General features: G+C 46.1%; 1 protein-coding gene across 1 annotated transcript in view; it reads left to right on the forward strand.

Moving 5' to 3' along the window:
• The first annotated feature begins 2,626 nt into the window (after window positions 1-2,626).
• LOC141099782 (dynein axonemal heavy chain 5-like) overlaps window positions 2,627-22,769 on the forward strand; it is a 587,253-nt gene continuing 567,110 nt past the window's right edge. Inside the window, exon 1 of the mRNA XM_073587845.1 lies at window positions 2,627-2,982. The gene's annotated coding sequence lies outside the window, so the exon portion shown is untranslated. The remainder of the gene's footprint in view (window positions 2,983-22,769) is intronic.

A 22,769-nucleotide genomic window follows, 5' to 3' on the forward strand; every position in this document is an offset into this window, starting at 1 on the left:
GACGCCCCCATTACTAACCCCATAGTGATATTGCATAAAAAATAATAAAAAAATACACACCCAGAATAAAGTCCTTTAATGAAAGAATGACACAGACTCCTTTTATTGAATGTAATTTAAATCATACTCACGTCATCCCCCAATACCCTGACGCCAATGTCTCCTGTAACAGAATGAAAATAATTAATAACCATATTCCTCACGTGTCCACAGAGAAGATAATATTACATTTGTCCTGCGATGCATCTAGCCCTGCTACATCTAGATGGCAGGCTGCATTGTTACATCATGCGACTACACAGCCTGCCATCCAGCAGAGACACTGAGGTGTGTGTGCTTGCTCAGTGCCTTGCACTGACGTCACTGCAAGTGAGAGAAATATTACATGCTCGCAGTGCCAAAGGTCCTGCGAATTCACAGCCAATGAACTCAGTTCAATTCACTGATGTCAGCACGATCGCCATTATAACTTTTCCCAAGGCGCTCGCGCTGACGTCAGTTAGGTTTAAGTTCAATGGCTGTGAACTCCCAGGACCCTTCTGATGGTACCGCGAGCTTGAGAATGTTCTCATGCTTGCGGTTACGTCAGTGAGGTGAAATTAGTTCACTGCGAGGCACTGAGCTGAGCAAGCACAGCTCTGTGTCTCTGCTGGATGACAGGCTGTATGGTCATATCACGCAACAATGCAGCCTGCTATGTAGATGTAGCAGAGCTAGACCCTTCATGGGACAAATGGGTTATTATCAAAAATACATGTACAGTAAGCTACAAAAGCATTGCACTAATTATATATGTGACTAACATATTTATATCTTTTCTATATGTATATATATCTATTCTATCCTGTCGGGTCACGCTGTGATTTTACGTTACGCATCAGATGAATTGCTGACTTTTCAAAGGACATGTGTGTGTAAAAATCAGACAGCACTTATATGGGCCGAGTGCCAATGCAATTTTTTTTTATCACACCCATTGACTTGCATTGGCGAGTCTCGCCTGAGATACGAGGACAGTTGCAGCACGCTGCAAGTTTTTTCTCATCCCGATTTGAGCTGAGAGAAAAAAAAAATAAAAAAAATCGCAGGTGAGCAGGGACTCATAGATTAACATTGGTCAGAGTGCAATCCGATTTTTTTTTATTGGCTTGCACTCGCAACATGGCTTTACCAAAACCCTGTCCGATGACAGATGCACATAGAGCAGGATGCAGCTGGCCTCCACTAATAAAGGCAAAGGGGCAGCTCAGGTGCAAACTACTGATAAAAACAACACACAGTGACACAGTGGCAGATGCCCCATTAGACCAAGCCAACAAAAAGAGGCCCAACTGCATCCCGCAAAAGATGATATGATAAGTGCAAAAAATTAATGCATCTGATGAATACATTAAATGAGGTATTGGTTAATATTTTGGACAAAATAGATAAAGCCTGCAAGCCAACGTCAAGACTCCTCATGATATTGCAGGTCTTGGCTTGGTCTAATGGGGCGTCTGCCATTGTGTCACTGTGTGTTGCATATTTTAGAGCTGTAGCAGCCCGCCTGAAAATACTATGGGCGTCATTAATAGGTTGCAACCAGACACTGTGCATCACACTCACATATGTGTGACTGGCGTCCTATGCAAGCCTTATCTATGTGCATTTATTCTGCTAGGCAGCCAACCCCTCCATGGTTTGGTAGGTGTGGGGTGGTTGTTTTTATCAGTAGTTTGCACCTGAGCTGCCCCGTGCCTCTATTAGTGGAGGCCAGCTGCATCCTGCTATATGTGCATCTGTCATTGGACAGGGTTTTGGTAAAGCCATGTTGTGAGTTTTTTTTTAAATTTTTTCTTTGTTAGCTGTTATTGGCTTGCACTCGTCCATTTTCCTCGCAGAGGAGTATGAGCCCTAAATGAATAATTCAGATTCACTCACTTCTTTATTAGGGGGTGAGCTGGGTCAGTGATGTTACATCCACATATATCTGTTGCCTCTTGTGCTCCTGCCCTGTTCTAAGTAATAGGCCGGTATTGCAAAACTGTCCTTTTCGAATTAAAAGGACAAGGGAGTGATACTAATTGACTCTGACACATGAACGCCAGCAGATACCTGTAGATATGTCATCACCAGCCCTGCTCACCACACAATGTGTAAAAAGAAAAATAAAAGAACCAAAACGAGTCAAAATAAATAAGAAAATAAAAAAGTAATTACAACCAAGAATTTCTTGCTCTCCGTTATATATTATATATACAAAAATAATTTTAACAAACAAGGGAACGCAAAAATTCTCAAATATGAAAACAAAAAAAAATCCAATATGTGCATAAAATAAAAAAAAGACTTAAAAGATTGAATAAGCAAACAAGAAAAAAATCATCTACATGTACAAAAAAAATCCAACATTTTTCTACTCATGAACATAAAAAAAGGCCTGTGATGCACTAGTTAGAAAAGAAAACGTAAATCTCAGCAAAATGAGTATAATGAAAATATGCTAAATGTACCACATGTGGGTGTGTAAACTTATACACTAGCTGCTGAGGTTAGAGGTGTGCACAGCCTGGAGCTATATAGTCATTGCTGGGATTTGGGCCCAGGTCAGCAGCCATGCCCAGCCCCAGTGTATACAATTAGCCTTGCTCATGGCAACCAACCCTGCCTTGTGCATGCATGGAGAATAGCATACTGTCAGTCATCGGTAGCTAGAAACGTATCGATGAATCAGCACAGGTTCACACTGAACAATAAATAACCAGTAAATCAGACTGGGACCCCAGAAGCCATTCATTGCTAATGCCTGCAAATAAAGCAGACTGCCAGTTGGAACCAATGAGGGAGATCATCTTACAGCGGCTGCTATGGCAGCAACTAACAATACTAAGGAGAAAAGGAAACCAGGGGATACCAAGTAACGACAACAAACAACTAAAGTGACAGTCGCAGTGGCCACATACAAGACCTCTGCGTCCCACCACACAGAGCCGGCAGGGAAAGGTATGTGTGATTGAGGGATCTTTCTTTGTATTAACATTTAATAATGCTGTATATAAAGATGTTAGTAGGACTGTGTTACCGTGCGATTACCTGCCCCCAAATCAAGGCCATTAATATTAACAGGTTATGTATTAATAATATTATTTTACACCCCTTAATAATTGTGGTGGGCTGTGTAAATATACCATTCAGCCACCATGCAAATTTTTTTCATGTTTGAAGTTTTCTGCTATATTTTCATAGTTGAATATTTGCCCGATTCATCTCTGCACGCTAGTGTTGGGCATACTGGAGGCACACGCCATATAAAAGAAACCTGTTATGGGAGCAAACACTATTAACCTGCTGATGAGGGGTAAGGTTATGTGCCCACGTATGCAGAAAATTTCTCCTTCCCAGAAAACGCGCGCTTTTTGAGCAAACACCGCGCGTTTTTGATGCGTTTTTTTCCGTGCGTCTTCTGAAAATAGCTAAAAACGCAGACTTTTCCAAAAAATTTATGAGCATGCTGCGTTTTTTTTACCGCCAAGCTTTTTTTTGCGGAAAAAAAACGCATCAATGTGCACAAAAAGTGCGGAATTCATTTAAAATGAATGGGATGCTTCTTGTATGCGTTTTTGAAGCGTTTTGACCAGGACAAACACTTCAAAAATGCAAAAAAAAGCTTACGTGGGCACACAGCCTTAATCTGCAGGTTAATAGCTTTCTGAAGTCATGCAGCCGCTGCACTGAAAGCCCAGCTACAGGGAGGAAATGTACTATATTCCTCCCGGCAGCCTTGGTCTTCCAGTCATAGAGGTGTTAGCTGGCACGGCACAGTAAACCCACCACGGCACTGACTGACAGCCAGGTCAGCAGCACTGCATCAGTGCAGAGCAGTGACTGAAACCGCATCTCTATTGCTGAAGGCCGGAAAGGTAACGTTATGTTCTTGCAATAAATTTTTGGTGCTGTTTATTTTTGAAAAAATGCAAGTAAACCTATTTTACTTAATGGGGGCAGAAGTGGCACAGAAAGTCTGCGATATCAAAAACAATTCACCAAAAGCTCAGTGGCCCACTGGCCACACCATGGCCTCTCCCACTATCTGTCCACCGCCACCCGCTATCACCGATATTGACATCCTTGGGTTGCTGGCACTGGAAAATACACTGCTCAAAAAAATAAAGGGAACACTAGACACTCTTACTGAGCAGACACATGGATGTTAGTGACCTTCCTATCATTTCTACCTGTTGTTTATTCCATTTGCACCACAGCAGGAGAAATTGAATCACAATCAGTGTTGATTTCACAGAAGCATGATTGACTTGGAGTTACATTTTGTTGTTTAAGTGTTCCCTTTATTTTTTTTGAGCAGTATACATTGATGGAGGATGGAGCCGCCGGATCCTTCTTCCAACAATCAGTGTGTGCGAATGACATCACTTAGGCGAGTCTGCTGTGCTGAGAGTCAGTGCACTGGAGACAGCAGAGCGGTGGGGCAACGGGAGTGAGGTGAGTATGCGGTGTTTGTATGTGGGGTGCTCATATTGTGTGTGTATATACACACACACAGAGAGAGGCTCTGTAGCAGATCATACTGTATATAGGTGGCTATGTGAGGGCTCATACTGTATATAGGAGGCTCTGTAGAGGCTCATACTGTATTTAAATGTAGGAGACTATGTGGAGGCTCAGAATAAGTCCACGTTCACACGTTCAGTGTTTGGTCCCTATTATATATCAGTATTTCTAAGCCAAAATTAGAAGAGGAACAATCAGAGTGTCATGTTGGACACTGTTCGCACCAGGGTGTCCGGCAGACAGCGGTAATACCCCATCCTACCACATGGTTCTCAGCGGCGCTGGTTGGTCTTCTGATCCAGCTTGGATTGGGTTAACCAGGCTGTCATTCTGGCTGAGGGCTTAGCCACGCCCTCTGTCTTTAAATTGCCCTGTGTGACTATGGGTGTCGCTGACTATAGCGCTTGCCTTGTGCTAAGCGATACTGGTCTGGAGTGGTGGGCTAAGGAGCATATGGTTGCTGGTGTAGTATATTCCATTGTTGCCATTTTGCCTCCTTGTGTTGTATTATTTGGTTGCCCTTGCACATTACTGTATTCCCTGTGTGTACGCGGTGTGGTGCATTTCCGTTATCCCTGTCCATACTCTTTGTGGGGTCTGGTGCTTGGTCTCCTCACTGGGTGGAGGGTGGTGGGTTCAGCTTAGGGCTGGACAGGAGACAAGGACAGGGTGGAGGCCCAGGCAGGCACACCTTCAGTGTAAACCCTGGGTTGAGGGACAGACAGGGTTTCCCCTAGTCTGAGGGACACCGCAGGGGCCCCGGGGTTTCAGCCTAAAGTTACCTAGGCTTCCCATGACATTATAGTCGGCCCAAAAAGAGGAGGGGGGGGAAAAAAAAAAAAAAAAAAAGAGGAATTATTTACCATAGATCCTATAGTCTCCATAACCAAGCAGCTGGAGGCTCTGTCCATACAGGTCACTGAACTGAGGGGGGCGGTCCAGCAACAAGGCCTCTCAGTTCCTGCTGTGCAAACTGAGGCAGCAGTCAGGGCAGCTGAACCCAAGTTACCTCTCTCTGAATGATTTTCTGGTGATCGCTGTAAGTTCGTTGTATCTCGTGAATCCTGTAAATTGTATTTTCGCATGCGTCCCCTCTCCTCAGGAAATGAGGCTCAGCGTGTGGGCTTGGTAGTTTCCTTGCTGGGTGGTGACCCACAAGCATGGGCGTTTTCACTACCTTCTGATTCACCAGCATTTGAGTCCGTAGACTTTTTTTTTTTTTTTTTTTTTTGCTCTGGGTTTAATCTATGACGATCCTGACAGACTGGCGTTAGCAGAATCTAAAATACGCTCTCTACTCCAGGGTGAGCGACTGGCAGAGGATTACTGTACTGAATTTCGTCGCTGGGCTGTGGACACGCAATGGAATGACCCTGCACTAAGGAGTCAATTTTTGCATGGGGTTTCTGAAAGGGTTAAACAAGCTCTGCTAATGTATGAGACTACCGCTTCTCTGGAGGCTGCTATGGTGCTTGTAGTACGTGTTGATCGCCGCTTTCGTCAGAGGTCGCAGGGGACATTGCCTGTGGGGGGAGGGGCAGACTCTGGTGAGGTTGCCTCAGGTGAATCCGTGGAACCTATGCAGATCGCTGGTATATCACATACACATAACAAGCATAAATGTCCCTTGCCCAGAAAGCAAGGGGTCTGGTTTTTTTTTTTTTTTTTTGTGGCAAAAAAGGACCTTTTATTAATACTTGCCCCCTGTTACCTAAGAAAAACATGCCGGCGGAAAACTGCTAGGCTCAGAGGATTTGGAGGAGTCTAGTCTGAGCCTTTGCATATCCTCCATGGTGGTCTCCCAGTGTATGCTCCCTGCCAAGGTAGTTATTGGGTGCCAAGAGCTGTCAATTACTGTATTTGTAGATAGTGGTTCAGCCGCTAATCTCATTGATGAAAAGTTTGCGCGTACTGCGGGATTTAAGGTGGAGACGCTGCCTAATCCTATCCGGGTGGTTACCATCAATGCCTCCCCTCTCACAAGGGGAGATTAAAGAGTTTGTGGCTGATGTAAAACTCCACTTTGGGGTCCTACACTCTGAGCGGGTAACATGTAAGGTGCTCAGTAATTTACCTGCTCAGGTAGTTCTGGGGTTTCCATGGTTGTCTATGCACAATCCAGTGATTGATTGGAAAACCCAGGACACAATTCAGTGGAGCAAATACTGCCAGGAGAGTTGTCTGGCCACGTGTATCTCCGCTGTGACTCCCAGTATCCCGGAGCCACTGCTGGACTTTACTGATGTATTTTCTGAAAGAGGTTGTTTAGAGCTGCCACCGCACCGACCCTATGACTGTGCTATTAGGTTAAAACCAGGGGCCAAGTTACCAAAAGCCAGGATGTTTAATATTTCAGTTCTGGAGAGGCAAGCTCTCAAAGAATACATTGCAGAAAGTTTAAGCAAAGGGCACATCAGGCCTTCATCTCCATTGGCGGCGGGGTTCTTCTTTGTCAAGAAGAAAGATGGCGGATTACGCCTGTGTCTGGATTTCAGGGAACTCAACCAGATTACGGTTCGTGACCCCTACCCGATGCCACTGATACCCGATTTGTTCAACCAGGTGTCTGGTGCCAAATGGTTTTCCAAGCTTGACCTCAGGGGGGCGTACAATCTCATAAGAGTCAGTCAAGGGGATGAATGGAAGACGGCATTTAATACCCCTGAGGGTCATTTTGAGAATTTGGTGATGCCTTTTGGGTTGACGAGCGCGCCAGCAGTATTTCAACATTTCATAAATGATGTCTTTTCTCATCTCTTGGGGAAATTTGTTATTATATACCTTGATGACATTCTTATTTACTCACGCGACCGTGATGCACACATAGAGAATGTTAGGCAGGTGTTGCTCAGGGAAAACAAGCTCTATGCCAAGCTTGAGAAATGTGTATTTGTCGTCCAAGAATTACCTTTCTTGGGTTATGTAATTTCCGCCTCAGGGTTTAAAATGGACACCGCTAAGGTGCAAGCGGTGCTGCAGTGGGCTCGGCCTGATAATCTCAAGGCGCTTCAGCGATTCCTGGGCTTTTCCAACTATTATAGGAAATTTATTAAGAATTTTTCTATGATTGCTAAGCCGCTCACCGACATGACTAAAAAAGGTACCAATTTTTCTGACTGGTCTGAGGCTGCTGTGCGCGTGTTTGAATTCCTCAAAAACAGTTTTGCTTCAGCTCCCATCCTGGTTCAGCCTGATGTCTCCCTACCATTTACCGTGGAGGTGGATGCATCTGAGGTTGGAGTGGGGGCGGTACTGTCTCAGGGTCCATCCTTGGGCGAATTGCATCCGTGTGCCTACTTCTCCAAAAAACTGTCGCCGAGCGTAATTACGATATTGGTAACAGGGAATTGTTGGCCATCAAGTTGGCATTTGAGGAATGGCGACACTTCTTGGAGGGGGATGTCCATCAGATTACTGTTATAACAGACCATAAGAATCTGCTTTATTTAGAGTCTGCTAAACGCCTGTCCCCCAGACAGGCTCGCTGGGCGTTATTCTTCACCCGGTTCAATTTTTTTTTTTTTTTTTGTGACATACCGACCGGGTTCTCGGAATACTAAGGCGGACGCCTTGTCCAGATGTTTTCCGGGTGGAGAGCCACGTGAGGATCCAGTGCCTTTCCTCCAAAAGGGAGTTGTGGTCTCGGCTCTCACGACAGAGGTTGAGGCAGAGATTGCTGATGCTCAGGAGGAGGTACCGCCGGATCTGCCGCCTAACAAATCATTTGTGCCACTGCACCTACGATTAAGTGTTAGGAGAACATCACGATACTGTCCTGGCGGGTCATCCAGGAGTTAAGGGCACTCTGGAACTTGCATCACGTCGTTTTTGGTGGCCCAAAATCTGGCAGGACGTGGCCTCATATGTGTCAGCCTGTACCATGTGCGCACGGGCCAAGACACCACGCTCCCGTCCTGCTGGCACATTGCATCCTCTCTGTGCCCAGTAAGCCATGGACTGAGATTTCCATGGATTTCATTACGGATTTGCCCTCCTCGGCTGGGAACACTATCATTCTGGTAATAGTTGATCGGTTCTCTAAAATGTCGCATTTCGTTGCTTTGCCATCTTTGGCCAATGCGAAGACCCTTGCTCAGGTATTTATTCGCGAGGTGGTCAGACTTCATGGTGTCCCGTCTGACATTGTATCTGATAAGAGGTACACAATTTGTGGCAAAATTTTGGAAAGCTTTTTGTTCACGCCTAGGGATTAAATTGTCTCATTCATCGGCTTTCCATCCTCAGTCGAATGGGCAGACTGAGCGTATGAACCAAAACCTGGAACAATACTTACGCTGTTTTGTGTCTGACAATCAGGAAGAGTGGTCGGCGTTTCTTCCTCTGTCTGAATTCGCGATAAACAATCATTATCAGGAATCGTCTGGGGAATCTCCTTTCTTTTGTGTTTATGGTCAACATTCCCAATTCTGTACCTTGCGCCAAGGGAGCTCTGCGGGCATCCCTGAGGAGGACCAGTTGGGAGCACAATTGTCATCCGTTTGGAGGAGAGTAAAGCAGCACTTGCTGAATGTAGGTTCTAGGTATAAACGTGTGGCTGACGGTAGACGTGTGCCTGGTCCGGACCTGTGTGTGGGTGATTGGGTGTGGTTGTCTACAAGGAACATCAAACTCAAAATACCATCGCTTAAGTTGGGGCCCAGGTTCATTGGTCCATTTAGGATCTCCGCAATTATCAACCCTGTGGCATTTCGTTTAGTTACCTGCCATATACAAGAGACATAATGTGTTTCACAAGTCGTTACTTAAGAAAGTCATGGGTGCTGTTGGATGTTTCTCCCGTGTCACCAGCTCCCGTCTTGGTGGATGGCACGTTGGAGTTGGTGTCCAAGGTGGTTGACCTCGGGTAGTGCGTCGCACTCTACAGTACCTGGTCCACTGGCGTGGCTATGGTCCTGAGAGGACTTGGGTGCCGGCCTCGGACATACATGCGAACCGACTGATTACAGGGTTTCATCGCCGCCATCCGGACAAGCCGGGTCCTCAACATTGTGAGGTTCCTGGGGTCCCTCGTAGAAGGCAGGGTACTGTCATGTCGGACACTGTTGGCACCAGGGTGTCCGGCAGACAGCAGTAATACCCCATCCTACCACATGGTTCTCAGCGGCGCTGGTTGGTCTTCTGATCCAGCTTGGATTGGGTTAACCAGGCTGTCATTCTGGCTGAGGGCTTAGCCACGCCCTTTGTCTTTAAATTGCCCTGTGTGACTGTGGGTGTCGCCAACTATAGCGCTTGCCTTGTGCTAAGCGATACCGGTCTGGAGTGGTGGTCTAAGGAGCATACGGTTGCTGGTGTAGTATATTCCATTGTTGCCATTTTGCCTCCTTGTGTTGTATTATTTGGTTGCCCTTGCACATTACTGTATTCCCTGTGTGTACGTGGTGTGGTGCATTTCCGTTATCCCTGTCCATACTCTTTGTGGGGTCTGGTGCTTGGTCTCCTCACTGGGTGGAGGGTGGTGGGTTCAGCTTAGGGCTGGACAGGAGACAAGGACAGGGTGGAGGCCCAGGCAGGCACACCTTCAGTGTAAACCCTGGGTTGAGGGACAGACAGGGTTTCCCCTAGTCTGAGGGACACCGCAGGGGCCCCGGGGTTTCAGCCTAAAGTTACCTAGGCTTCCCATGACACAGAGGAAAAGTATAATTGAAACACGTCACCCATTCCTGGTTCTGGCTTACAAAGACTGATGTAAAATATTGACCAAATGCTGAAAGTGTGAACTTGCCCTAAGGGTGTTCGCACACCCTGCGGATCCGCAGCGGATTTGGCCCTGCGGATCCGCAGCGGATTTGGCCCTGCGGATCCATTGTACAGGTGTACAGTACCATTATTCTCTATGGGAATAAAAAACCGCTGTGCACATGCTGCAGAATTTTCCGCGTGATTGTGCTGCGGTTTCAAAACCGCAGAAAGAATTGACATGCAATTCTTTCTGCGGATTCCGCTGCAGTTTGTCATCTCCTCCATTGTGGAGATGAAAAACCGCAGGGCAAAATTGCAGGCCAATCTGCAGATAAACCGCAGGTCTTTTGACCTGCGGATTTATCTGTGGATTTTGCAAAATCCGCGCAGATGAATCTGCAGCGTGTGCACATACCCTAAAACTTCATGTGACTGCAGGCTGCAAAATCTTGACAATGTGCGATATGCACACTTCACGTTTCCCCCAGGGGTGCTCATGTGACCATATGTTTGTGATTTGTAATCCTGCGGTCTATAAGGGAACCTATCAGCAGGATTGTGCACAGTAACCTACAGACAGTGTCAGGTTGGTGCCGTTATACTGATTAAAATGATACCTTGGTTGATGAAATCTGTCTTGTGGCGGTTGTTTAATCTTTATTTTTATTTTTCAGTTAATGAGATTCTTGTGCTTCGGGGCGGCCTGTGGGGGGCTTCATGCAGTGCTCTGCTAACATTCATCTGTATGGCTTATGACGGGTCACTGATTTTACATATTTTTTTTAAAACCATATTATATTCAATATGACTCAATCAAGATGGTGCTGGCGGCGCCTGAACAGTAGCATCCATCTTGAGGAAGACTAATTTTTTTTCCTCTGCCAAAATGTCAACGGCAGCGCCAGCGCAGTAGCATCTATCGCGTTCTGTGCCATTTTGTTTGGAGGAAAAAAAAAAAAAAAGTTTTGTTTAAGAAATTCATGTCTAAATAAAGCAAAAATATGCATATTATCCACCCTAAATGGAATCCTGCTACAGCGCAGGCACCGCTGCCTGCCTGATGAATGTGTTTTTTTTTTTTGTTTTTTTTTTTTTTTTGTTCAAATCATATTATATTCAGTATGTAAAATAGGGGGCAAGTCACTGAGTTATCAGTGACCTGTCATAAGGATGAATATCTAAGCAGAGCACCACATGAAGACCCCCCCCCCCCACAGGCCGCCCCGCAACACGAGAATCTCATTAACTGAAAACTACACACCAATCGCATATTAACAGCTCCCACTGAACACCAGATCACATACATAGCCAGCTTTTGTTTTGGGTAAAAGGTGTGTTTTTTTTTTTTTTTTTTTTAAAGCTGCCACCATGACAAGGTAGACTCTTTTGGCTGGGCCCTACTATACTCTAACCTATTAAACATTTGTTAAAATATCCAAACTCTTTTTAGATATTATTGGTAATTTTTAAAAAATAAAAATATATCACATACAAGGGACAAATACCGCCAGACCACATATTACCACCACACATAGTATTACTCAGTCAATGTACAAGGGACAAATACTGCTACACCATAACCAGGCCACATATTACCACCACATAGTGATCAAATAATACCACTAACAAGGAATAAATACCGCCACACCATGACCAGATCACGTATTACCAACACATAGTGACTGAATACTACAATACCGATCATTAATAAAAAAAAAAAAAAAACACACAATACTAATATTACCATGCATGCCATTATATACAGGTGTTGAATATATATAGTATAGTGTCAGTGTACAGGTAATAGTGACCACCAGTGACTTTATACACAGGAGCTCTGTATATAGTGTACAGGTAATACAGGGATCACCAGTGACTTTATACACAGGAGCTCTGTATAGCAGAGGTCCCCAACCTTTCTGACCTTGAGAGAGCCTCATTCAGCTCTGAGAGAGGGTCACGAGCTACATTCAGCTCTGAAAGAGGGTCGCAAGCCACATTCAGCCTTGAGAGAGGGTCGCGAGCCACATTCAGCTCCCACCCCCTCACAATAGTGGAAACCAAAGCCCCCATTACAAGCATAATGGTAACCAAACATTTTCCACAGAAATCACCCCAAAGCAGTATATCAAGATCCAGGGGTTCCCACAATTCCCCCATTCAGTTCTCTCTCATCAAGCACTCCCAACACACCATCACATCAAGCTTCAAGCACCTCCTCTGACAGGTGGTATCATCTTGTCTCCAGCGTACCATACTCAAATTATCTCAAAACTCTTAAAACAAGTATATCTGCATCCAGATCTGCTCTTCTGTGCAGGGCTGCTCACAAAATTCACGATTTTCATATGCGCTCTTCATACCTGTTTGCTTGATCTGGAGCTAATACGCCAAGTTGGCAGACAGCCGCGAGCCACAATTCATGAGCCCGCGAGCCACATGTGGCTCCCGTGCTACAGGTTGAGGACCCCTGGTATATAGTGTATAGTGCATGGGTAATACAGGGATCACCAGTGACTTTATACACAGGAGCTCTGTATATAGTGTATAGGTGATACTGTGATCACCAGTGACATTACAGATAGGAGCTTTGTATATACTATGTAGGGTATAGGTAACACGCTGACTTACCAGTGACATCTCTAGTTGCAGTCCTGCATCTTCACTTTTCTTCTTCACCCAGCACAGAGCACTATTTTTTCTTTCAGCCGGGACTTATCGATGCAGAAAATAACAGTTATCTAAAGCACGGCTTGCAGAGCACATTCCCCAATTTTTCCCAACTTCTACACTACACCATATGAGTAAATCATGATACATAGTGCTGCCCTGCACAGTAACAGGACCCCCCTCCATTGAAACAGTATCTTCAAAAAAATATATCACAGCAGTAATATTATCCCTTAATTAGTCTCTACAGTAATAATACCCCCTATGCTGTCCCCCTTGTGTCTCATTCCTAGCCCCTTGTGTATTATTCCTGCCTGCATGCACCTCCAACCTGACACATATGATCTCCCATCCTGCTCCATCTGACGTCTTCATCTTGCTTCATGTGTCCCATGATCCTGCCCCATCTGTCCCATGATCCTGCCCTGTTTCCCATGATCCTGCCTCCTCTGTTTCCTTCCTGTCCCGTGTGTTCCACGATCCTGTCCCGTGTGTCCCATGATCCTGCCTAATCGGTTTCCTTCCCGCCCCATCTGTCCCATGATCCTACCCCATTTGTCCCATGATCCTACCCTGTTTCCCATGATCCTGCCTCATCTTTCCTTCCTGTCCCATAATCCTGCCTCATCTGTTTACTTCCTGTCCCACGATCCTGCCCCATCTGTCCCATAAACCTACTCTGTTTCCCGTGATCCTGCCTCATCTGTTTCCTTCCTGTCCCATGTGTACCATGATCCTGCACCATGTGTCTTCATTCTGCGCCATGTTTCTGTCATGATCTGACAGTTTTAAATTGCACTGGGTAAACTTTTTTTTACTTTGGAAAGTTCTAAGGTGTCTTGACTGTCCCCGGTGGTGGTTAGTGGTATCGCACTTTAGGTTTTTTGTGCACGTAATTATGGATCATGTGTGACACCCTATAAAGGTGTGCTAGGGGTGTGCAATCACTGCCTGTGATATTGTGAGATTGTGTTCACTCTGAGTTTGAGAGCCTGGTGGAAGGATGGAGCTGGAGAGGAGTCCTGCGCAGCTTAGCCAGGGGGGACGTGTTTCAGCTATGGTGTCTGGACGAAGGGCTGGCATGGCGTGGTGGGGTCGCAGTGATGGTGTCGGCGGGAAGTGTCTGCATGGACTGGTGGAGTGGCTACTATGGAGAGTGGCACTCACCATGTGGGACTTGGCTGCTGAGCTGGACTCAAGCATGCTTGACTTCGTGGCAGAAGCTGAACTCTTCCTTGGGACTCTGTTACTAAGCAGCAGCAACTGGTGGTGGACTCTGCTCCAAGGCTGCACTAAGGTGAAGGATCCTGTTATGGTGATGGATCCAGGTGGAGGAGAAGATGCACGCAGGTGGTGGGCTCTGTTGCTAGGAGCGCACGCAACAGAGCAAAGCTAAGTGGTGTTCCCCCTGTATTGTCTCTTTCCTCATGTGTGTTATTAGTGCAGTGGTGGGATTAGTCTCCGCACCGACCCAATCCCTAGTGAGGGTTTAGGGTCAGGGCGAGCAAGGGGTTAAGGTTCGCGTGCGGCGACAGGTGCGGTGCCTGTATAGGGAATGTTAGGAGTACAGGGACACTGGCTCAGGGGAGCTTAGGAGGTCTCCATGTCCCCATTCCCTATCGCAGGGCCCACCATTGTTAAAGTTACCCAGGTTCCCCCTTTATTATTTGATTATTGTATAACGTGTAATACCTAAATTCGCCAGGTGGAGGCGGCGTATCCACCTGCACGTTTTATTATTTAAATGCGCCCCACTGGAGGCGGTGTATCCAGGGTCACATATGTTATGGGTTCACCTTGCGGTAACGGCTGTGTGCCCAGAGACACGTGACCATGACAGTTTCCCATAATTCTGCCTCATCTGTCTCCATCCTACACCATGTGTCCTATGATCCTGCCTCATCATTCTCCATCCAGCCCCATTTGTCTCCATCCCGCCCTATGATCCTGCCCCATCTGTCTCCATCCTTCCCCATGTGTCCCATGATCCTGCCCCATATGTCTCGATATTGCAGATTGCCGCTGTCACGGGGTTACCGCAAAAGTGTGGAGCCAAAAGACCACAGCGTCTGATTGCTCCTACTCCGGCGCAGAGAAGAAGCACTTATCCTTCATTTTAAATGTGTTTTTCTTCTGGCAGAACAGGGGTTATTTGGCCATATTGGAAATCTCTATGCTCACAGCTGAGCTCAATTAGCCACTCCCTTCCCCTTTATAATATGGGCTCTGATACTAATCCTCATCAGAGCTAGCATTTGCTATCAGTGGGAGAGGAGCACATATGAGAAGGAGAGTTGGAGGAGTTTATGAATGTTGCTTGGTTTGTATGCGTGGTAATTCCCTATCCTTCTCTATTTTTGTTTATTACCCTATCGTCTCACCCCGGTGCATTCCTCTGTTATATGTGAGTGAATATTTTGTATGCCTGGCTTTTTCTGTTTAAACCTTGTCTGTGAGGCCTTGTTTTTCGGGTTGGAGTACTACGGTGCACAGTAGCGCCCCTCTTCCCTGGGTAGGGGAAGAGAACAGATGGAGGGCTAACTCAGGAGATAAAACAAGGGTGAAGGTCCCAACATTTTCACCTTCAGAAATATCCCAGAGAGTAGGGTGAGCTAGGGCACCCTCTAGTGTTAGGGACAGGGAATGAGCCCCTGGTCTCATTGATGTCATACACCTGCAAGCCGATGTCAGCTGGTGTCTTTTAACTATTGCCGTATGGGCCGACGCGGCATTAGATTTTAAGTGAGCGTGCGTCTGAGAACGCATGTTCAGTTACTGAACCAGCAGGATACTGCTCCTAGGGCTCGTTGAGCAGAGGGGGGCCCGGTCCGGTCCCCCCTCTGCTCACCAGGCACCATACGGTAGTAAGGGCAGTAATGCTCTGATGGCGGCTCTGGTTGTGGTGCTCAGGTCGGGAGAGCCATGGCAACTCTCTACATTATAAAACATTAAAAAAAAAAAAAAAAAAATCAATTTGAAATTTATTCAACTATGCTTAGTCAAACAATTCTTCTCTAATGTGATGGCTGGAGCTGTTTCTCTTTGAGGCATACAGTATGATGTCTACTAATCACAACTGATTTTCCAGGTTGTGTTGGTTTAGAGTCAGCTCTTTGTGTGAATTTTGAAAAGCACTCGCAGCAGTAAGTTCTGAACACAGGAGACGCTAGGTGCATGTATACATCATAGGAGGTTGTGGGAGCATATATGTGGTGCCCCTGAGGGTTCAGTCACCACAGAGGTGCTGCACCTCCTCCTGAGGTGTGGTGCCCCACCATCCAGGTAAGGTCGAGACACCTGACCACACGCCAACACCTGCATCCCACACAACATAGTAGTGTAGCAAAGCAACCTTTGGTGGCTCCCTGCTTGGAACACGAAGAGAGGTGGGTGGAGCTTAGTTGCACAAGTGAGCAGAGATGATTAGGACTAGGTCAGTCTGTGAGAGAAGATCCCCTGAGTGGGATGGATGGAGGGAGGTGCTGCAGCAGTCTCCTGTGACCTGGAGCTGCTAGCACTGGAAAGAGATATAGAAAGCCTGATTCTCCATAAGCAAGAAAGATTTGTACGGAACATAAGGAGAAGAAGAGAACTAAGGACTAGTGTCGGAGTGGAACCCTTCCTCAAGTTCTAAGCGCATGGCTGGGGTCCGGTCCCCGAGGTTGTATGGATACTAATGGTCCTGCAGCAGACATAGTAACATAGTTTTGAAGGCTGAAGGAAGACCTTATGTCCATCTAGTTCAGCCTATTTTTAGTGCAGCTGTTCTGCATTGTTGATCCTGGGGAAGGCAAAAAACCTACAGAGTAGAAGCCAATTTTCTCCATAGGGAAAAAAATTCCTTCCCCTAAGCTGGGTCAATCGTCTACCTATAATATTCTGTTATTCGTAACCTTCTATACTGTTACTCACAAGAAAAGCATCCATTCCTTTCTTAAATTCATTCAGTGAGTTGGCCATCACCACTTCCTCAGGAAGAGAATTCCAGAGCCTCACTCCTCTTACCATGAAGAACCCTCTTCTATGCTGGTGCAGAAATTGTCACACCGGAGGAATAGAAGTTGTCACCACTTTATTCCCACACAAGACTTGGGGGCACAACAGCAACGTGAGTGAGCCGGGACTTGGTAGTAAGGAGTCCCCGAAGCAGGCTACAGCGGTCTGCCGTACAAGTAGAGTTCAAAGGAACATCTTAAAGGAGGAACTTGGGTTTAACACACAGCCACAAGTACTTCATTACAAGTGCTAGAAAGGAGACGTTCAGTGAAGGCATATGTTGGCGGAGTGTTGGAACGCAGTACTTCATCTTGCCTGGAGGTTGGCTGGGCCCTTGACCTGGAGGACACGGCACCGAGGCGGGTATCTGTATGCACAACAGACTGTGAGTAAAGCTTTGGAACTACATGCCCTGGTGTCCTCTGCTTATTCCAGTATCAACCCACTCAGCACTGCTACATCTCTGTGCTTAACATTGCACCGTTACGCTCTCCTCACTTATCTCCCCATTTACACTGCCATGGGACTACAGCCCTACCTGTGGAGGGCTACAACATCATTGCTGCACCACACCATCTGTCCCAGAGAAGCAACCCTGCAGCGCAGGTCAAATTGAGCAGAAACCACAGGTGGTGTCACGAATCATTCACTTATAAACTTTAGTCAGCCACGCTTAACACCATCCCCATTCACATGGACGCCCAGGGCCTCGGACCGGGTCACCGCTACTGTGACACTTCCCTCTGAGATACTGGCCCGGTACCGAGTACCCCACGGCCCTGACGGGTGACCCATATACATTACAGGAGGTTCTGGGGGCATATACATCCCAGGAGATGCTAAGGGCATATACATCACATGAGATTGTGGGAACATATACATCACAGGAAATTCTGGTGGCATATACATCCCAGGAGAAGCTGGAGGAATACACATCACAGGAGATGCTGTGGACATATATGCATCACTGGATGGACTGGGGGCATACATACATCACAGAAGGTTCTATGGGCATATACATCACAGGAGGGGCTAGGGGCATTTACATCCCAGAAGATGCTGGGGACATATATGCATCAGAGGATGGGCTGGAGGAATATATACATCAGAGGATGGGCTGGGGGAATGGGGAATATATATACATCACAGGAGGGGCTGGATGAATATATATCCCAGGAGATGCTGTTGGAATACATATCAAAGGATATGCTGGGGGCACAGGGCCGGCCCGAACGTATAGGCGAACTAGGCGGCCGCCTAGGGCGCCGACCCAAAGGGGGCGCCAGAGAAAAAATAAAAAAAATTATAAACTTTTCAAAAGGCAAAAAGTTTTAGGGATGGAAAGAAAAGTGTACATATTTAAGGGCAAATATGACGCAAGAGAGGTTGGTTGGGTTGGCAACAATTTCGATAGAATCTGAATTTGCTAAACAAATTAATCTTGGTGACTTAGTGTCATCCTTTTTAAAAAAAAAAAAAAAAAGCAAGGAAACAAATTTTAATTACCTATGGTCGTTTTTGTTTTGTGTTGTTGATTACTTTGTATATATTTGTCCTATACAACGTCTCAGAAGATGAGAGTTAATTAATCGTTGTTGTTGTGGTTTATTTTGCTCCTAAATTTATATCCCAAGTTTTCATCTACTGCCAAGAATAGTAGGGGTGCAATAAAATAGTTTCGCCTAGGGCGCCGTAATCTCTCGGGCCGGCCCTGTGGGGGCATATATGCATCACTGGAGGGGCTTGGGGCATATGTGGTACTTGCAGATACGCAGGATGCAGTGACAAGTCGGAGACGGAGCAAGCTTAAATTCAACCTTTATATATGGATTATATGAATAACGGGTAAGCTGACAATAGTTTTCCACGCAGGGAGGTTAGACAATAATACACAACCTAATAAAAGCCTACTTGGCAAGTGCCGGCAACTAGACGGTCTCAATATGGCCGACTGAGTCCTGAAACTATTATTAACCCCTTTCTGTCATGTGACGTACTATCCCGTCCATGTGCCCTGGGACTTAATTCCCAGAGACGGGATAGTACATCACAGCGATCAGTGGCGTCCACGTGGTGAGCTCCGCTGATGGCGGCCAGGTGTCAGCTGATTATCACAGCTGACACCCGGCACAATGTGTCAGGGGCAGTCACGGACCGCCCCCGACACGTTAACCCCTTGCACACCGAGATCAAACACGATCACTGTGTACCGGGGGTTAAAGGGAAGCATCGGCAGGGAGGGGGCTCCCTCCGTTCTTCCCTGAGCCCCCCACGGCAGCGCAATGTGCAGCGCTGCAGCGGGCGGCTCCATCCCTGCAGGTCCCTGAATCCAAGATGGCGACGGGGACCTTCGGGGGCCTGCAGGGAGCTGGCTTCCTCATGCCTGCAAAGCGCAGGCAAGGAGGAAGCCTTGTGCAGTGCCTGTGACAGATCGCTGATCTGTCACAGTGATCTGTGATGTGACAGATCAGCGATCTGTCACATGACAGTGATGTCCCCCCTGGGACAATGTAATAAAGTTAAAAAAAAGTGTACAAATTTTTAAAAAATCGCTTAATTTAAAAAAAAAAAAAAAAAAAAAAAAAAAATCCCTAATTCATTTTTTCGAAATAAAAAACAAACAATAAAAGCACACATTTGGTATCGCCGCGTCCGTAACGACCCGCCCTATAAAACTGTCCAATTAGTTAACAACTTTAGCGAACCCCTTAATAAATAAAAAACGAAGCAAAAAATAATTTATTATCATACCGCCGAACAAAAAGTGCAATAACACGAGATCAAAAAGACGCATATAAATATCCATGGTACCGCTGAAAATGTCATCTTGTCCCGCAAAAAACGAGCTGCCACACAGCATCATCAGCAAAAAAATAAATAAGTTATAGCTCGCAGAATAAAGCGATGCAAAAATAATTATTTTTTTATATAAAATTGTTTTCATTTCATAAAAAACGACCTAAATGAGTTATCGCTGTAACCGTACTGACTCAAAGAATAAAAGCGCTTTATCAATTTTATCGCAGGTGGAACGGTGTAAACGCACCCCCCCCCAAAAGAAATTCATGAAACGCTGGTTTTTGTTCATTCTGCGTCCCAAAAATCGGAATAAAAAGTGATCAAAAGATGTCACGTGCCGTAAAATGACAATAAAAACGTCAACTCGTCCCGCAAAAAATAAGACCTCACATGACTCTGTGCGTCAAAATATGGAAAAATTATAGCTCTCAATATGTGGTGATGCAAAAACTATTTTTACAATAAAGAGTCTTTTAGCGTGCGACAGCTGCCAAAAATGAAAATCGTTATAAATAGTAAATCAAACCCCCCCCCGTTATCACCCCCTTAGGGAAAAATAATAAAATTAAAAGAAAATGTATTTATTTCCATTTTCCCATTAGGGCTAGGGTTACGGTTAGGGCTGAGATTAGGGTTAGGGGTGTGTTGGGGTTAGGGTTGGAGTTAGAATTGAGAGGTTTCCACTGTTTGGGCACATCAGGTGCTGTCCAAATGTAACATGGCGTCTGATCTCAATTCCAATTCTGTGTTGAAAAAGCCAAATGATGCTCCTTCCCTTCCAAGCTCTGCCATGCGCCCAAACATTGTTTTACCCCCACATATAGGGTATCGGCCTACTCAGGACAAATTGCAAAACAGCTTTTGGGGTCCAGTTTCTCCTGTTACCCTTAGGAAAATAAAAAATTGGGGGCAAAAATATCATTTTTGTGGGAAAAAATTGATTTTTTTTTTTTTTTTTTTATTTTCACGTCCGGGCGTTATAAACTTCTGTGAAGCCCTTGGGGGTTCAAAATGCTCACCACACATCTAGATAAGTTCTGTGGGGGGTCTAGTTTCCAAAATGGGGTCACTTTGGGGAGTTTCAATAGTTTAGGTACATCAGGGGCTCTCCAAACGCACATGACACCCACAGACCATTCCATCAAAGTCTGCATTCCAAAACGTCGCTACTTCCCTTCTGAGCCCCGACGTGTGCCCATACAGTAGTTTTCTCCCACATATGGGGTATCAGCGTACTCAGGACAAAATGGACAACAACTTTTGGGGTCCAATTTCTCCTGGTACCCTTGGGAAAATAAAAAAAAAAATGGGGACTAAAAGATCATGTTTGAAAAAATACGATTTTTTTATTTTCACGCGTTAGAAACTTCTGTGAAGCACTGGGGGGTTCAAAGTGCTCACCACACATCTGGATAAGTTCCTTGGGGGGTCTAGTTTCCAAAATGGGGTCACTTGTGGGAGGTTTCCACTGTTTAGGTACATCAGGGGCTCTCCAAACGTGACGTGGCGTCCGATCTGAATTCCAGCCAATTTTGCATTGAAAAAGTCAAACTGCGCTCCTTCCCTTCTGAGCTCTGCCATGCGCCGAAACAGTGGTTTCCCCCCCCCCCCACATATCAGGTATCAGCGTACTCAGGACAAACTGCACAATAACTTTTGCAGTCCAATTTCTCATGTTACCCTTGTTAAAATAAAAAAAATTGAACCTGAATTTTTTTTTTTTTGTGGAAAAAAGTTAAATGTTCATTTTTTTTTTTTCTTTTTAAATATTCAAAAAATTCCTGTGAAGCACCTGAAGGGTTAATAAACTTCTTGAATGTGGTTTTGAGCACCTTAAGGGTTGCAGTTTTTAGAATGGTGTCACTTTTGGGTATTTTCTATCATATAGACCCCTCAAAGTGGCATCAAATGTTATGTGGTCCATAAAAATAAAATGGTGTTGCAAAAATGAGAAATCGCTGGTCAACTTTTAACCCTTATAACTTCCTAACAAAAAAAAAAAATTTTGGTTCCAAAATTATGCTGATGTAAAGTAAACATGTGGGAAATGTTACTTACTAAGTTTTTTGTGTGCCGTATCTCTGTGATTTAAGGGCATAAAAATTCAAAGTTGGAAAATTGCGACATTTTCAAAATTTTCGCCAAATTTCCGTTTTTTTCACAAACGCAAGTTATATGAATGAAATTTTGCCACTAGCATGAAGTACAATATTTCACGAGAAAACAATGTCAGAATCACCGGGATCCATTGAAGCGTTTCAGAGTTATTACCTCATAAAGGGACAGTGGTCAGAATTGTAAAAATTGGCCCGGTCCTGAATGTGCAAACCACCCTTGGGGGTGAAGGGGTTAACAACCACTTATCCTTTTCTGACCTCCTGCAGAGTTTATGTCCGGGAGGTGTCCGTTCAGCGTCTCAGCCGCTGGGCCCAGCTGACGAGGAGCTGTCGGAGGCTTTGGGCGTTCCTACGCCTAGGTGTGGAAGGGGCGCAACAGGCCCCTGAAGTGTCTCCCAGTGTCGAGACCACCCTTTCGGGGGTGAGGTGATGGCAGCCGCGGACCTTGATGGACAGGCCTCAGCCATGGGTTGGAGCCGAGCAGTGGTGACCGCGGGGCCCAGGGTCTGGGCCGAACCGCGGTGTGGCGGCCGGGGGTGGCAGCGCTCAGGCCGCAGCCGTGGGATGGAGTGAGGTAGTGGAGGCCACGGGTGGCAGCGCACAGGCCGCAGCCGCGGTGTGGAACGGGGCAGTGGCGGCCGCGGGTGGAGGCGTACAGGCCGCAGCCACGGAACGGGGCAGTGGCGACCGTGGGTGGCAGCGTACAGGCCGCAGCCGTGGTGTGGAATGGGGCAGTGGCGGCCGCGGGTCTGTGTCGGGGCCGCAGCCGCGAGTGTCAACGCTCTGTTTCTTCCTGGTGTCGCTTGGTATAGTCCTCTCCCTGGATGAAGTGAGCCCCTGTTCTGTCTCTCTGGTAGATCCCTGCTCCCTCCTGCTCTCCAGCACCACCTAGGTTCCGCCTTCCTGCCTTTCTCCCTGTTGAGTGCCCCCTGCTGGTCT

This window comes from Dendrobates tinctorius, unplaced genomic scaffold, assembly GCF_039654945.1.
Source record: "Dendrobates tinctorius isolate UK_male_01 unplaced genomic scaffold, ASM3965494v1 ptg000102l, whole genome shotgun sequence".
NCBI classification, from domain to species: Eukaryota; Metazoa; Chordata; class Amphibia; order Anura; family Dendrobatidae; genus Dendrobates; species Dendrobates tinctorius.